This window comes from Agrilus planipennis, unplaced genomic scaffold, assembly GCF_000699045.2.
Source record: "Agrilus planipennis isolate EAB-ADULT unplaced genomic scaffold, Apla_2.0 scaffold347, whole genome shotgun sequence".
Lineage (NCBI taxonomy): Eukaryota > Metazoa > Arthropoda > Insecta > Coleoptera > Buprestidae > Agrilus > Agrilus planipennis.
The window spans coordinates 179650-195983 of NW_020439154.1; the positions used below are offsets into that span (position 1 = coordinate 179650).

The 16334-nt window shown below is 35.0% G+C and overlaps 1 long non-coding RNA gene across 1 annotated transcript in view; it reads left to right on the plus strand.

The window, feature by feature from the left end:
• LOC108742150 overlaps window positions 1-16125 on the plus strand; it is a 52389-nt gene extending 36264 nt beyond the window's left edge. The window contains exons 2-4 of the long non-coding RNA XR_003231784.1: window positions 6353-6458; window positions 7725-8164; window positions 15220-16125. This is a non-coding gene — a long non-coding RNA (uncharacterized LOC108742150). The remainder of the gene's footprint in view (window positions 1-6352; window positions 6459-7724; window positions 8165-15219) is intronic.
• Window positions 16126-16334: the final 209 nt, after the last annotated feature.

The window sequence follows — 16334 nt, forward strand, 5'->3', positions numbered from 1 at the left end:
TGTTTTACTCTATTTTTTTCTCCCTTTTTTCGTGACCGTTAGCGTGACGATAACTTGTATTGCATTGTAGTTTTTTTTTAATCAATAAATCAGTATCAACTTTAAATATTTTATTGACAGTAAAATAATTAAATATACTATGGAAATGTATTTATCTACGTTCATAACCAATATGTTTTAAAGAGGAAAAACAACAACTACACTACAAATAACTTCGTTTAGGAAACAGAATTAATACGAAAAACAAAAAGAAATTCTTTATGTGTGCTGTATCGCTGCGTATCGTTCACATACTAAAATTTTTCACTAATATTAACCAGCGATGTTAGAGGTAAATCAGAAAACCTGGTCCTGTTGTGACATAAAAGCTGATATTTTCAATGTAAAATTGGTATGTTTACGGAACACAAAATATCATGAGTATTACTTCCTTAAGAATAGTATTCCAATAAAATTAATTTGGATATAATGTACTTACAATATAGTATCATTCAATAAATAAATAATTAATCAACGATAAAATAAATGATACCCTTCAAGCTTTTTTTAAGTTAACCGTCTATGAAGATTTCCAGTTTACTTATTATGTGAACGGTAAAGAAACACAACACGTAACATTGGCGCATATGCCGTAATCTTTCAACGGATTTGAAATTTTCACATTCAAATTGATCTGATCTAGTGATAAATAAGAAAAAAAATTATTAATTATTATTTGATTCCATGCTAGACGGCAGACTTACTTAATTTGGTCAATATTCAGAACTTGGAATGTTTGCATACCAAGACAGTAGTGGCTTGGTACATGGTACAAATCTTGAAAAACCAGTACATATACCAAGAAATTGGTACATCTAACATCGCTGTTAATAACGAATCAAAATTCTGCGGCGGCGACGCAATTTGCATGATGTGTCAAAGATCATCGACGACCGGATAAAAATAACTATCCCTCGGGAGCAGTATTTATTTCTGGATAATAGGTACCCTATGCCCTTTGTGTATATAAAATTTCATGAAAGGTTTTATCCTTAGCATAGCTTCCGTTGATGTCTCAGATACGTATAAAAGATCATCAACAATCACATAAAACTAATTTGCCTATCCTCGGAAACAGTATTCTTTATGTACAAAATTTCATGATAGATATTACCCGCGTCTTTGCTCGCATTGATATCCTACATAAATACGTGTCAAAGATCATCGACGACCACATAAAACTAATTTTTCTATCCCGCGGGAACAGTATTGTTTTTAGGGTTGGTACCTATTTCTGAATAAAATAAATAATACGCTATGACCTTTTTCACACCCTTGATAATGTGTGTACAAAATTTCATGATTATTGATGAGTAGTTAAGGAGTGAAATGGTGAAACAAACAAGCTCACATTCGCATTTATAACTTCATTGTTTTAGTTTTAAAAGAAAAATTAACAAAAGCATTTTTTAAAATTCTTGAACTGATGCAAAAACCGCAAGAAATACGGGATTCGTATATACCTATATATAGAAAAACTCAAAAAATCAAGTCTTTATTACCTACCAGAGCGAATGTAAAGATAGGAGACGAAAAATTAGAAGAAGTGGCTGATTTTAGATACCTAGGAAGTCAGATAAGTCAGGATGGAAGGAGTACTAGGGATATAAAGCAGAGGATAGCGCAGGGTCGTGTCGCCTTTAATAAATGCTCGCGAACGGTTAATTTAGAAATTCGAAAAAGGTTGGTAAAGGTGTAAGTTTGGAGCACGGCTTTGTACGGGTACGAAACATGGACAGTGGGCGCGGCGGAAAAGAAAAGGTTAAAAGCGTTCGAAATGTGGTGTTATAGGCGGATGATGACGATAACGTGGGTAGAAAAGGTTAGAAATGAAGAGGTATTGGAAAGAATAGGAGAACAGAGGACTCTGTGGAAGTCAATAAAAAATAGGCGAGATAGGTTGGTAGGACACCTTCTTAGGCATGAAGGTCTAGTCAGAGACATATTAGAGGCAGAAACGGGAGTTAGAAGGGGTAGAGGTAGACCTAGTTTAAATTACTCTTCGCAAATAATTAAGGATGTAGGTTGTCCTAATTTTAAGGAAATGCGAAGATTAGCTCAGGATAGGAAATAGTGGAGGTGCGTGTCCAACCAGTCTTAGGACTGACGACCTTATGATGATAATATAAGGATGGAAATTTTGCAATCGAAAAATAGTTACGAATGACATTCGTCCGTAGTTATTTAGATCCTGATGATGTTAGGGATTATTTTCTATTTCATTTGCTATGTATTATAGCAGACTTGGAAATACTCTTTCAAGGTTTAACCAACTTTCCATTTTAAGGCAAATCGGATATTTTTGCCAAGAGCAGTATTTACTATATCTCCTTTAAAATTTTCTGGTCCATCCCATTTTACCCTACTCATTTACTTCCCGACTCCTCTCCTTCTATTTTCCATCACAAATTTCGTAAATAATGCATTATCAACAATTTTGTTGTTTTCTCTCCACGTTGTACTAGGACAGCCTGTGTAATACTTAGATCAGTAGCTAAATCTACAAATGTGATTGAAATGTTCATTAATATTCCTTTGTTCAAGTCGAAATTGGTTTAGAATTCGGACGCGGAATAATATTGTCGATACCGATGGATGTATGCATGTATGTATCCAGCATACATATACATAATACATAAGTATCCATCTATTACGTATACAGTGCGGAAGCATAAAATAAACGTTTGTTGTTCGTCGAGGTGGATGATTTAAGTATTCCATAAATGCTTCTGTTTGCTTCCGGTTCATTTTGCAATGAACGTAATAATGCGTTCGCATCGTGTGCATACACTTGCCCATCGATCATGCAAACTGATTGCGATTGCTATTGGTCCGCAAATCGTGGAGTAGTATTCCGTTGTTGTTATTGTTGCTGCTGCTGCTGCTGCTAATGCCGTCGTTGATGTTAATGTTGGTGCTACTGTAAATGATAGCCAGATGTTGTAGCAATATCGATCGTTGCGCATTCAATTATTTAACGTAATTACGCAAGGACTGGACCCGATTTTATTAACGACAGTATGTCAGTGTCCGTCGATACTCGATGGGAATAACGTAATGACAGGCCTCGTTAGTTAATGCCCGAATTCACGTAGAAATCTATAGCAAAATTAATTCAGTCTTCCAAAACTACCGCTTTATGCCATAATGGGAACCAGCAGTTTACTAACGGTAATTAGTAATGTGCCGAATCGATTCAATGAATGTTAGTTAGTCGAAAATGTTTATCAGTCATATCCAAAATCGATTTATAAAAGTAATCAACAGCCGAATCGATTACATTGGGCAGCATGATTCAGGAAACTATTTGTAAAACTGAAGATATTGTTTCCAACAGAACTTCAATACATAGGTATTCTCTCACGCCTCTTTAGATCCAGATATTCAATAAGAAATAAGCGAAAAAAGTTGGTATGATGCCCTTTTCAGAAACAATTACAATTACAAGAGGTAGAGGTAGACTTCGATTACATTACTAACCGCAAATAAAGATCTAGATTGACGTAGCCTTCTAGAATTGCGGAGATTGGTTCAAGATAGGAAGAGGTGCAAATGTGCACCCAAGCACTCTTCGAGCTGAAGACCTTCAATAGGAAATAAGCGAGATAGGTTGATATGATACCATTTTCGGTCAGCAGCTGCAGTTAGAGACATATTACAAGGACAAGCAGGGATTACAAGAGGTGCTTTTCAGTCATGTAGCACTAGTTAGAGACATATTAGAAGGACAAGCAGAAATTAGAAGAGGTAGAAGTAGACCTCGATTACGTTACTGACTGCAAATAGAGATCTAGATTGATGAAGTTTTCTAGAATTACGAAGATTGGCTCGAGATAGGAAGAGGTGTAAATGTGTACCCAACTATACTTCGAGCTGAAGACCTTCAATAAAAAATAAGCGAAATAGGTTATTATGAGGTGCTTATCGGCCATGAAGCACTAGTTAGAGATACATTAGAAGGACAAGCAAGGATTACAAGAGGTAGAGGTAGACCTAGATTACATTAGTGATCGCAAATAGAGATCTAGATTGATGTGATTTTCCGGAATTGCGAAGATTGGCTTATGTTAGGAAGAAGTGCAAATGTGTACCCAAACACCCCTCGAGATGAAGACCTTGAGTAGGAAATAAGCGAGATAGGTTGTTATAATGACCTTTTCAGAAGTAAAGCACTATTTAGAGATATATTAGAAGGAAAGGCAGAAATTACAAGAGGTAGTGGTAGACCTCGATTACATTAGTGATCGCAAATAGAGATCTAGATTGATGTGTTTTTCCGGAATTGCGAAAATTGGTTTATGATAGGAAGAAGTGCAAATGTGTACCCAAACACCCCTCGAGATGAAGACCTTGAGTAGGAAATAAGCGAGATAGGTTGTTATAATGACCTTTTCAAAAGTAAAGCACTATTTAGAGATATATTAGAAGGTAAGGCAGAAATTACAAGAGGTAGTGGTAGACCTCGATTACTTTATTGACCGCAAATAGAGATCTAGATTGATGTGTTTTTCCGGAATTGCGAAGATTGGCTCAAGATAGGAAGAAGTACAAATGTGTATCCAACCAGTCTTTGAGATAAAGGTCTTCGGTAGGAAATACGCGAGATAGGTTGTTATGATACCCTTTTCAGAAATGAAACACTATTTAGAGACATATTAGAAGGAAAGGCAGGAACTACAAGAGGTAGAGGTAGACCTCGATTACATTACTAACCGCAAATAGAGATCTAGATTGATGTAACCTTCTAAAATTGCGGAGATTGACGCAAGATAGAAAGAAGTGCGAATGTGTACCCAACCACCCTTTGATATGAATACTTTCAAAAGGAAATAAGCGAGATAGGTTGTTATGATGCCCTTTTCAGAAATTGAAGCATTAGTTAGATATATTAGAAGGAAAGGCAGGGATTAGAAAGGGTAGAGGTAGACCTCGATTACGTTACTGATCGCAAATAGAGATCTAAATTGATAAAGCCTTCTAGAATTTCGAAGATTGGCTCAAGATAGGAAGAGGTGCAAATGTGTACCCAACCACTCTTAGAGCTGAAGACCTTCAATAAGAAATAAGCAAAATAGGTTGTTATGATACCATTTTCGGTCAGCAGCTGCAGTTAGAGACATATTACAAGGACAAGCAGGGATTACAAGAGGTAGAGGTAGACCTCTAGAAAAGGGTAGGAGAATAAAATGCGCTACGGAAAAGGAGAAATATGATAGTATGACACCTTCTGAGAGATGAGAAAGACTTAGATAGGAATACTGTTCGTAAATAATAAAAATTGTGTGATGTTACTGTTTTTAGGAAATAATAGATTAGCTCAACATAGAAAGGTCTGTGTCCAACCTGTCCTCGCAATAACAGTATGACTGTTTGATACCTTCGCTGCTTTGTTTTCTTTGACAATTTAGTTCTTCTATCTCAAAACTTTGCCAACCCCTAAGCTGGTGTACCACATAACAAAATCGATCGCAAATGATCCCTACATTAACCCCTCCATGGAATGTATCAAATTTACTTTTACCCTGTATAAAGATTTCACATATTCCTAGTTTATTATTGATAATGTCTTTCTCCATTGTGCAACTCCACAAAAAGTACGTGTCTATAAATATACGGAGCATTACCATTTAATGGAAGATCTCAAACGGTCCCACTCATATAAATGACATGCTTTTCATTATACCTATATTAATGCATGTTCTAGGAAAAATAAACGACAAAAAGACGCCTGCAACGAACAAAAACGAAACGCTTTACATTCTTTGTCAACTTTGTCGTCGCGTATTCTGCAAAATCACTTACCGTGAATGCAACACAAACAGAGTGCCCTATTGTGCCTTTTCATTTCCTAATGGTTACCTCACAGCAAAACACGTGTTGTCAAATAAATCTCGTTGAAAAGAAAACAAATTCACAAGCAGAAAACATACACTTATGGTCAGTGGCGGATTATTCGTAAGGCAAACTAAGCGTATGTCTAGGGGCGCAAGACTAGAAAGGGGCGAGCGCGGAAGTCTTTAAACTAAAAAAATTAAGGAAGTACTTACTTACAAAAAATCATACTTTTTTTAAAGATATATAGATTCCGCAACGCGCCCCGTACTTTATTATTGTGCAAAATATATGACCGCCAGAGGGGCGTCTATGAGGAGCTGGCCTAGGGCGCTCTCGATATTTAATCCACCTCTGCTTATGGTGTATGGATATACAGTAAGAAAAAGTGAACTTTTTGTATATTAGAGGGTGCTTTTGCATGTTTGTGTAATATTAATAGTCAATCTTATCAGATTTCTTATCTATTGCTTTGTTTTAGGATTCTGTGCCGGAAAGATCCAGTGGAAGCAGATTGTCAGCGGATTCTTTCTAACTTCTAAACGAAATGAGTAATGAGATAGCGATTTCAAGTATGGCCATAGTAGGTATGTACAAATAGGAGAAGAAAATTATACTGAAAGTTATGAAAAACTTTATTTTAAGACAGTACCATACATGAAAATATGAGGAGAAGAAACTAGAATCAATCAGGCCAATATATCCAAAATATAAAATGGAAAGCTATCTTTATGGCATTTTGTAGAAACATATTAACGTCTTTCATAAGAATAGACCAGCAAATAAATAGTACCTATGAAGTAATTTTCATTCCTTTTCCTTATTTTATTTGGCGAAACACCCAAATCCTGATAGATATAGTATTGATAGTTAAGTGACTTGACACTGCCTAAAACATATTAATATATAAAATTCATAAATTAAAAAAGTACACTTGTTATATTAAATTCACAATGAATTATTACCTGACCTCTATGGAAGTCAATAAGGAATAGGCGAGATAGGTTAATATGACACTTTCTTAGGTATGGAGGTCCAGTCAGGGACATATTAGTGGCAGAATCAGTAGTTAAGAGGAATAGAGGTAGACCTAGATTAGATTACTGTTCGCAAAAAGTTAAGGATGTGGAATGTTATAGTGTTAAGGAAATGCGAAGATTAGTCCAGGATAGGAAGGAGTGGAGGTGCGTGTCCAACCAGTCTCAGGACTGACAGCCTTATGACGATGATCATATGTACAAGGTGCATATACATTTATTTTATACTTGCACATGAATTTTACAAACTAAACAATTTTATCCTTCTCGTTTTTCTAATATTTTCTTCCTCCATAAGATTTCCCTCATACTTTTTACACCAACCTTTAATTCCATTTGAATTTTCCATTTTTGTGCACCATTTCCTGTTTTTCCACATCTCTCAAAAATATATCCAAGCGTCTCTCGTTCCAATTTTCGCAGCCTGCATATTTTCTTCTTTTCTTCTTCCCAATACCATGCCGTCTTATTGTTACTTCCCAGTCTAAATCTTGATGTTAAAAGTAATTCCTTTTTTGTCTTTGCTCTTCAGCCTTTCAAATAATGTGGTTTTCCTCCCCTTCTTTCCACATTTTCTTGTATTCCTGTGCGAATTTTAAATTTCTGATTTTTCATCTACTTTTTTCATTTTCCTTTCTTCCATACACTTCTAGAGCCCAGCGGACCCAGCCAGTTTAATAATAAATAGATATTTCTTTTTCAAACCCCAACAACTCCGTCTTTACAAGGGGTGCTATCAAAAAATTGTCCAGGGGCGCCGTGAATGCCGCTGCGTTAACCTAATTCTTCAACTATTTTCTTTTTTTTTTTTTTCAGAAATAAGTGTCCCTTAGAAATTATAGCAAAGGCGATAGTACAAAACTAGAGTATTCTGCAGGAAGAGAACAAGATATTAGTTGGAATATGAAGTTGAGCAAGAAGGCAGCGTTGTTGAAAATCGGTGAAGTGATGGCGGCGACTTTTCGGATGCAGCCAGTGGAAGTAACGTTCGGGAGCCAAGAAAGAGAGACGACGGCGGGCGGCAAGCAGCTGGAGGATGGACCTACGAACAGATAAACAGATGGATGGATAGACGACGGACGAGTGGACCAACATACGTTAGAACGGTATCAAGTATTACAATGATATCCTGTTCGTGAGGAGCACTCAAGGGTGAAAACGACTACGTCAAAGGTAGAGAAATAGACGCGGCATGGCTAACGTCAGTGCAGACGCTTTCAGTGAATATAATAGCTCATGGAGGAACAAATACCAAGGTAAGAGAAAAGTTGCCAATAGTTTATCAAAACATAGCGCATTCACGACAGGGACAGGGATTTTCTAATTTTTAGTATGAAATGATTCATTAGGTTAAAATAATTTGAAGTGGTCTATATTCTGTCGAAACTGTCAGACGCGGATCGATCTTTTTGGATCTCATCAGCGCGTCGCAGGCAGCTCCAACAGAACACAGACCAACTTTTACCTGCTGTCTTAACAGCGTGTTTTAGAAAATACCACAAATGGCGCGGTAAACGCCATCTGTTGTATGATGCTACATTTTAGGATTACGTATGCTCCAACAAGGTCCATTTAAATATATGGATATCTACTTGCTGAAACGAATCCCGGCGTAGCTAACCTCAACGTGATAGGCACGTTACCATAATCGAATAAAATAACTCGAAATGGTCTGTATTCTGTCGAAACTGCCAGACGCGGATCGCGATTTCGATCTTTTTGGATCTCATAAGCGCGTCGCAGGTAGGTAATTTATTTTGCATGGGTAATAACTATTACAACCGGTAATCAGTCGAATTGTCATTCATATTTATGGATAAAAGCAGCGGCGTATCATAAGGGGGGAGTAAAGGGGGTCATGAGTACCGGTCGGCACAAATGTGGGTGTGAGAAAAATGTTTTCTTCGGTATTAGATGGATTCAGGTCCGTCACACAGTACCGTTACATATTCTAATACAAGACACTACCGTCTTGGTTCAAAAAGAAACCCAGATTTTTGTGTTGATAAAAATCTGTGAAAAGCAACGGTGAAAACGGCATTTTTTCGTGTCCATTATAACAAAAACGAAAGGTCGAATGGTCGAATCCTTATGGTTCTCTGTGTAATAGGGACGAAGATCATTATTATAGCTAAACCTCCCATAACTCAAAAATGTATCTCGCAGAATACCTACAATTATAGCAGCTGAAATCGTAACAATCGCAGAAAAGCGTGCCAAAAAGCAGAAACAAGAATCGTCCGGTGGTCTGTAGATTTTGCCAGTATGTTATAAAAAAAAACACTTTTTATGTTCCATGTATGTACATATATGAAGGAATATGTATTTAACACTACATAATATTAGATCATAAATGTCACCAGTGAAGTGATCAAAAATCCTGCTTTATTGAAATTTTTAAATGTTGCAAAGATGTAGAAAGAATTCGACAATAACAGTACTGAAGATCGGGGTAGTGACGGTCTAATCTATTTGAAGAACTGAAATAATTACATTTCTTTGCAAATCCAGAGATAAATCCTCAAAATCCTCTCACTATTCTGAATTATTTAAGTAAATGAAGTAAGTAGTCCAGTCGATAGAGAATTTTCCCGACATAAATTTGTTACTGGACGGGAGTTGTTCCTTTTGTAGCCGGGGAAAAGTTAAGCATTTCTGTATATTTTTAAACTTCGAAAAATTGTGCGTTAATAAATGGGGGAGGTCAAATGTTGGCAAAACCAGGTTTTTAGATATAGAAGGCAAGTTATGCTTTTTAGAAAGATTAGTGTCAAATAAAAGTTGTAGAGAAATTAAAAACCTTTAATTTGAGCCGCGGACCATTTAATTTTGTCAATTAGTTATTGCATAAATTGACCAATTTACGTCCACAAAGACTAGTTCAATTCAAAACTTAAAAACCATCATTTCAATATGATAAAATCATTAAAAAAGTCATTTTTGCAATAAACAATCAATATACAAGAAATGACAATTTTTTACGATTTTTTGAGATTTTTGCAGTAACTAATTGACAAAATTAATCGAACCGCAGCTCAATTAAAGGTTTTTAATTTCTCTACAATTTTTATTTGAAACTTATCTTTCTAAAAAGCACACCTTGCCTTCTAGATCTAAAAACCTAATTTTTGACAAATTTGGACCTCCCCCATTTGTTAACGCACAGTTTAAAAAATGCTTAGGAACAGGAATGCTTAACATTTCCCCGGCTACAATAGGAACAACTTCCGTCCGGTAACAAATTTATATCGGGAAAATTCTCTACCGACTGGACTAAAGTTGTGAGACCTTCGTAAATTCACATGCATAATTTTAGGTTTGTTCCTAATTAAATTAACACTTTTTAAATTGAAATTAATGATTTTGTTGTAATTTACAAACCTTGTAACATATGGAAATGAAATTTCTTTTGCACTTTTACCCACGCAGTAGCCCTGCATAGAGCAACTTCTGGAATTTATTAATTTCCCAGTCATAGGGACGTTTTTGTAATAGATCCGAAACGTCAAAATCGTAGTTTTCAACGTATTTTGCAATTTGAAAATCATAATAGCATTGTTAAATCATTTGGAGATGCAGTATGAGTAGTAATAACAACACGATTTGAAGAAAAATTCATAACGTTCGTTTTTATGTTTAAACAAAAAACAGAAAAAAGTAATTAATAGGTCTTATGTAATTATGAAAATAGAAAGGGCAGTAAATTTAGGCCTCGCACCAGGTGCCATTTACGCTACACTGGATAAAATATTGTTGCAAAAATTACAGAAACATTCGTAAATATCCCTTCTGAAAATCCTGGATCTGCCCCTGTTATTAAAACATTTAAAACAGTAATCTTCGAAACTAACCCATTATGCCTTCTTTAATTCTAAAGATAAAATTAACCAAAGCAAAAAAAGAAGACCTTCGTTTTTAGTATAGAAAATAATTGGTGGAAGGCTCCATCGAAAAATTCAGCAAGCAAATATTCATAATCTTGATATCATTTTAAACTACAGTAGATTTGTCAACTCAAATTGGTGACTTTGAATTCATGGCGATCAGAACAGTCCACTATTTTCTGCAATTTAACAAGATCCACCCTTTAAATTAAAGCAATATTGATGTTAAGTACTTTATTAATTTAAAAAACCGCAGTCGACGTTTCGCCCAGGCTGTTGGATTTTCTCAAGACTAGCTTCATTTCGCTAAAAATTGTATCTACGACATTTTTACAATGCGGAGAATATTTGATACTAAATTTAACAATAATAAAACTTTTTACAATTTAAACAAATACATGCTTAATAATCCTAATCGTCATAATATTTCCACTTAAACCGACGAATGAAAAATGAAAAACGTCCGTTAATTTTGTTCGACCGTTGCTCTTCGTTCATCTTGGCTCGAGAATGGAACAGATGCGAGATTGTTTTTCTAGCGAAAGGCATCAGAGAAGCTAAAAAGCGAGAATAAAAAGTAATAATCTTGAAAGATTCTTTCGTATTTATCGGAGCGTGCTTTCGACAATATGAAGATAGTTTTTTGCAGCGTGGTTTTTCCTTTCAGCCTTTAATATGAGCCGCGTTTCGTTTCCATATGCCTATTGTGCTGTATATTCTTTGTTTCCGCGATGATAATAATAATGCTCTGCGGTTTATCTTTGTACGAAACCGTCTTTTGTTTAGTACAGTTTGCATTTATGTTGCATTCTTTTTTCTGAATGGTTAAAAAACAGCGGTATTGAAAAAAATAAATAAGCCAGAGGAGCAATTTTATTGATTCCGATTGCTAACCAGAAAATGTAAGTCATCAATAAAGCTGGAAAATCCTCACAGCAATTTTGAAGGAGCTACTGAAAAATGCTTTTATAATTGAATAATTGCAATCATCTTATGGGAAATTACTTTTTACTCAAAGTAACATGTAAAATGTACAGGCAAAAATCTCATTGGACATAGAAATTACACATTTCATTGTAGGCATTTTTGGAAGGAGGTTCCTTATCGCACGCTACGGCGACAAGAAGCTAACCAGCAAAAGTCAGTGTTACCAGATGAATTTCTTTTTATTCCTCATTTTTTACTGATTTTTTTTATACAGGGTATACAGAAATAAGTGCCGAACTTGAAGGAGGTGAGAGAGCACTATAAAACTTAAAAATTAAGTAAATGTTTGTATATTCCAAAGTTCACCGTTTTCACGAAAAACATAATTGAAAGTAGAGGTAAATTCAATTCCGGCCGTGGTTCATTTTTTTTTGTTTTCGTAGAAGGGGAAATCTTCAAAAGACACCTAGCCATCGACTGGGTAGTGTCGGATTCCCGAGGAAGATGTCCTCGGACCTACCCACTAAACCCCTCTACCTCAGGCCGTTATGGGATCAATTAAGATCCTCTTGACCTAACCTACCGACTAAAACCCCTCTACCTCAAGCCGTTATAGGATCAATTAAGTTCTTCTTCATTCAATTGTTTTTCTGAGATTTATGGGATTGTGTATTTGAAAATGAACTATGTGTTTGCTTGTGTGTGTGTGTGTGTGTTTGTATGAGTGGGGTTATTTTAGGGAGTTGTGCAGGTTATCCAGGTAATTCAGATATTCGCCAAGGAGGTCGAGAGTACACTCAGAGAAAACTGTAGAACAAACTTCTACAATTGTAGAACTTTTCATTACAAGTAGTAGCGAATATAGGGACAGAAACAAGTTGTAGTGAAAATTAATATAATATCGTAATTACTCTATTGTCTACAAACTGTTTGTCTCTCTACCACATCGTTAAAGAATATGTACTACAAGTTTCTATTAAAAATTACTTTTCATTGTGGAATATTTCAATACAATAATTAGAAAAAAAAATACACAAAATTGTGGAATATTTCTCTACAACAATTAAGAATGAATTGTACAATATAGTGTTACGTATCTTTACAAAAAGTAGTTGACTTTACCATTGCATTGCAGTACATTTGAAAATATATTGTAGTGTTTATTTCTAGAATTGTGTAGTCTACCTTTGGGTTGTAATGATGTATTAATCACTACAATTATTGATTTTATTTTTAATCAATTTAATCTCACCAGAAGCTATAATGCATATGTAGAAAAGTGTACAAATAAAACAATCAGTTATTTAAATCATGTATTTAAAAAAGCATAAAACATAATAACTTAACTTATAACAAGGAACAAAAACTTGAAAGCTTATTACAAAGTAGACGTCCTTTTCTGAAAATAAATAATAAATACTTCTACCCATTCTGTTTCAAGTAAATGACTTCTATCGAATTCATTCATCAGCTAAATCTTGAAAACCCCACTCAGACAATTTTCCTCTTGTAAAAGCATCCATAATAATGAGCAGCAGGCTGTTAAAAAAATAGATTTCAGATGAACGTTAAAAAGACGGATATGTTTCTATTATCCTGTAAAATTGATAACATTTTTTTGTAATTTTTCCTTTGTCAAATGTCTCGCCTCGCTAGGTGCAATTGAAAGGTTCAATTATTAATTTTACTGCAATTAATAAACTTACCGTACTTAACAAGAACGAACAGATCAGTAGAAGCCACTTAACTAACACTAACGCGTAGTAACACCATACAAGCGAAGAAACTTATTGCACAATATTAGCAAATATTACATACGAGATCACACCCTACTACGGTTCTAGATATGTTTGCACTGAGTCAGAACAAAAAACTGAAACGCAATAAATATTTGATAAAAATTACTAATGTTTTCCTTATATTTTCTACAAAATTTGTTTAACCTTTCTACAATTTATAATGAAATTCACAAAGTTGTTGTCGTAACTATTTCATTCTAATTGTAAGAAATTTGCCTGAGCCCCTGTCGATATTTCTCCTACAGTTTACCACTACAATTTTATAGTCAAATTTAAGTCTACCGTTAGTTAACCTTACTACAAACTTGAGTCGCATTTCCTACAAAACGACCTCTACAACGTTATAGTAATTTTTCTTACAGCATTTTTCTGAGTGTAATTGCCAATAATTTGGCTGGGGGAAGGGAATTTTAGTTTTTGGTTTTGTAGGGTCCTTATGCATGTGGGGATTGGTGTGATATCAATGTTATCGTATAATGTGTCGGAAGGAAAGAATCTATTTAACCTCGCGATTTTACGTAAAATTCACCTCTCGGTTGTGAGTATTTTGTGTGTGTGCAATGGTGTTGCTGTGGTTAGTGATAATCTATAAGAGGTCTTACGAAATGCACCGAGGATCCCAGAGTGATGCGTAGCGACGGGGAAGGGGTAATTTTGCACGATAAGCGTTGTCTATTTTGTGCGGATTGTATTTAAACCACGGAAAGGCAAATTTTTGGTGTTCGATCTTCAATTCAAATCTAACTAACAATTCAATCTTCAATTCCAAATCAATTCAAATCTAACAGTGCAATCAACAATTATATTATTATACTATATAATTGAATAATGGTTTGGATCGAAGTAGCAAAAGCTGATACAAGTTTCTGTGACATTTTATGAAGTATCTCTTTGTTTTATTTAATTTTGTAAATATCATTGTCGAGGGTTTCATGTCTACCTCTAGCGGTACTACAGGCTTCTATAAAACTTCGTGCACACCTACCTTGCCAATTCACGCGCAGGACCGTCTTCGTTTTGTAAATTGTTTTTCTTAAAAAATTTCTTTGCCCTTAACCACGCTGCCGTTGGCATGGTGAGTTTTCGCCATGCGATTCCTTATGCATCTTGTTTACATGCTCCTCACAAGTAGTGAGTGTAACAATCTCCCTGGAGGTAAGAAAAGTATAAATATTCATCTACCTTCTTGTACAATACAGTTTTCTAAAATTCAACCTATTTGATTAGTCGCACTGGATAAAATATTGGTGATGGTGATTATTCAAAAATAATTCACTTCATCCAACAATTGTCTTCTGCCCAACAACTGTTGAGTTGTTTTATTAATAATAGAAAGTTTCTGAAGACATTGATAAGCGTGTTATTAAATTTACTGGTAGTCATCACGTTACACAATAATTTTACCATACACTCTTCGGAACTTATTTTCTAACATGAGAAGCAAAAAATTAGAGAAAAGGAGAAAACAATTTTATTGAAAAGATACTTTAAATTTTCTAGCATTATTTAATTTTTCAGCTGATCTTTATTTACCTATTCATTGTACATTGTGTATCCATTATTTTTCCTTTCACCTATACCTAAGTCCACAGAAAAACATTAAAATTTTACTATTTTATTTGTTTTTCAATGCGTTTTTATTTAATTACACATCTTTATTTAACGGTGTACTTAATTTGTTCTTCTTGTCTAAATCTGCAGATTAGCCAACAATGAGAGAGCATTGAAGTCAATGTTGATACTATACTAAAGCAACTAATCTCTACAACGAAATCGCTTTCTCTGGACTTGACTTCTTCATTTGCTGTTGACGTCTTCGCATTGCAACATTATGCAGTTAATTTTCGATCAATGAATGAGAGCAACTGGAAAATGAACTGGACTGAATTAGCAGATTATCTACAATAGCATATCCTTCTGCCTGGATTTGGTTTTCTTTCCACACCTGCAAACTTTAGAACATCGCACTCTGGCACTTTATTATGGTGCATATTTTTTGCTTACCTCTTCCACTTTACTTACTACTCATTCTTCCTATTTTTCTCAACATTTACTCTACCTTGTCTTCCACATGATTCAAAATTTCTTTATTGTGTTCAATTTTATTCTCATCTTTGTGGGAGGAGGGAGGGCCGTCCCGAACAAGTCCCCTTAGCCTGTTTTTTAATTGTTTTTTAAAAGTGTCATACACTTTTCGCGGATATACTGTAGCTTATCTGGAATAGGAGGGATAGACTACTGCCCAGCTTGCTCTGACGAAATTTGTCTGATCTTCTCCACCAAATCTATTATTCTTTGCCGTTAGGCCTAGGGCGCATTGTAATTTTTTAATCGCGTGATCATTTAGTCGCAATAATGTAACACAAGCTAGTAAATGCAAATGCGCGCATATGCGACTAAATAAGCCGTGAAATGGATGTTTTACCAATATGGATTTAAATAATACATACATTTGTTTTTTGAAAATTTAAGCACTCAACAAGTTAATTAATTTCTATATCATTGTTTCCCTTATTGCACAATATAAGTCAATATAAGTATAAAAAAAAATACAACGTGTAATTATAGAACACGCTACTGAAGTGAAACTTCTTCAAACATACCGGGATAGGGGTTAAGGAGTTGGTTTAATGGTATTATTTGTACACTATGCTTCGCACGGGTGCAATGCTAATAGTAAATATACTATAGAATGTCTTTATATACAACAATCACAGCTTTTTTGTCATTAGACAATACAAACCGGCCGGTACCGCCGCAACCGCTATGTCCCTGCATTTTAAGTCTGTAATATCTTCGAAAATATTCATTTAAAT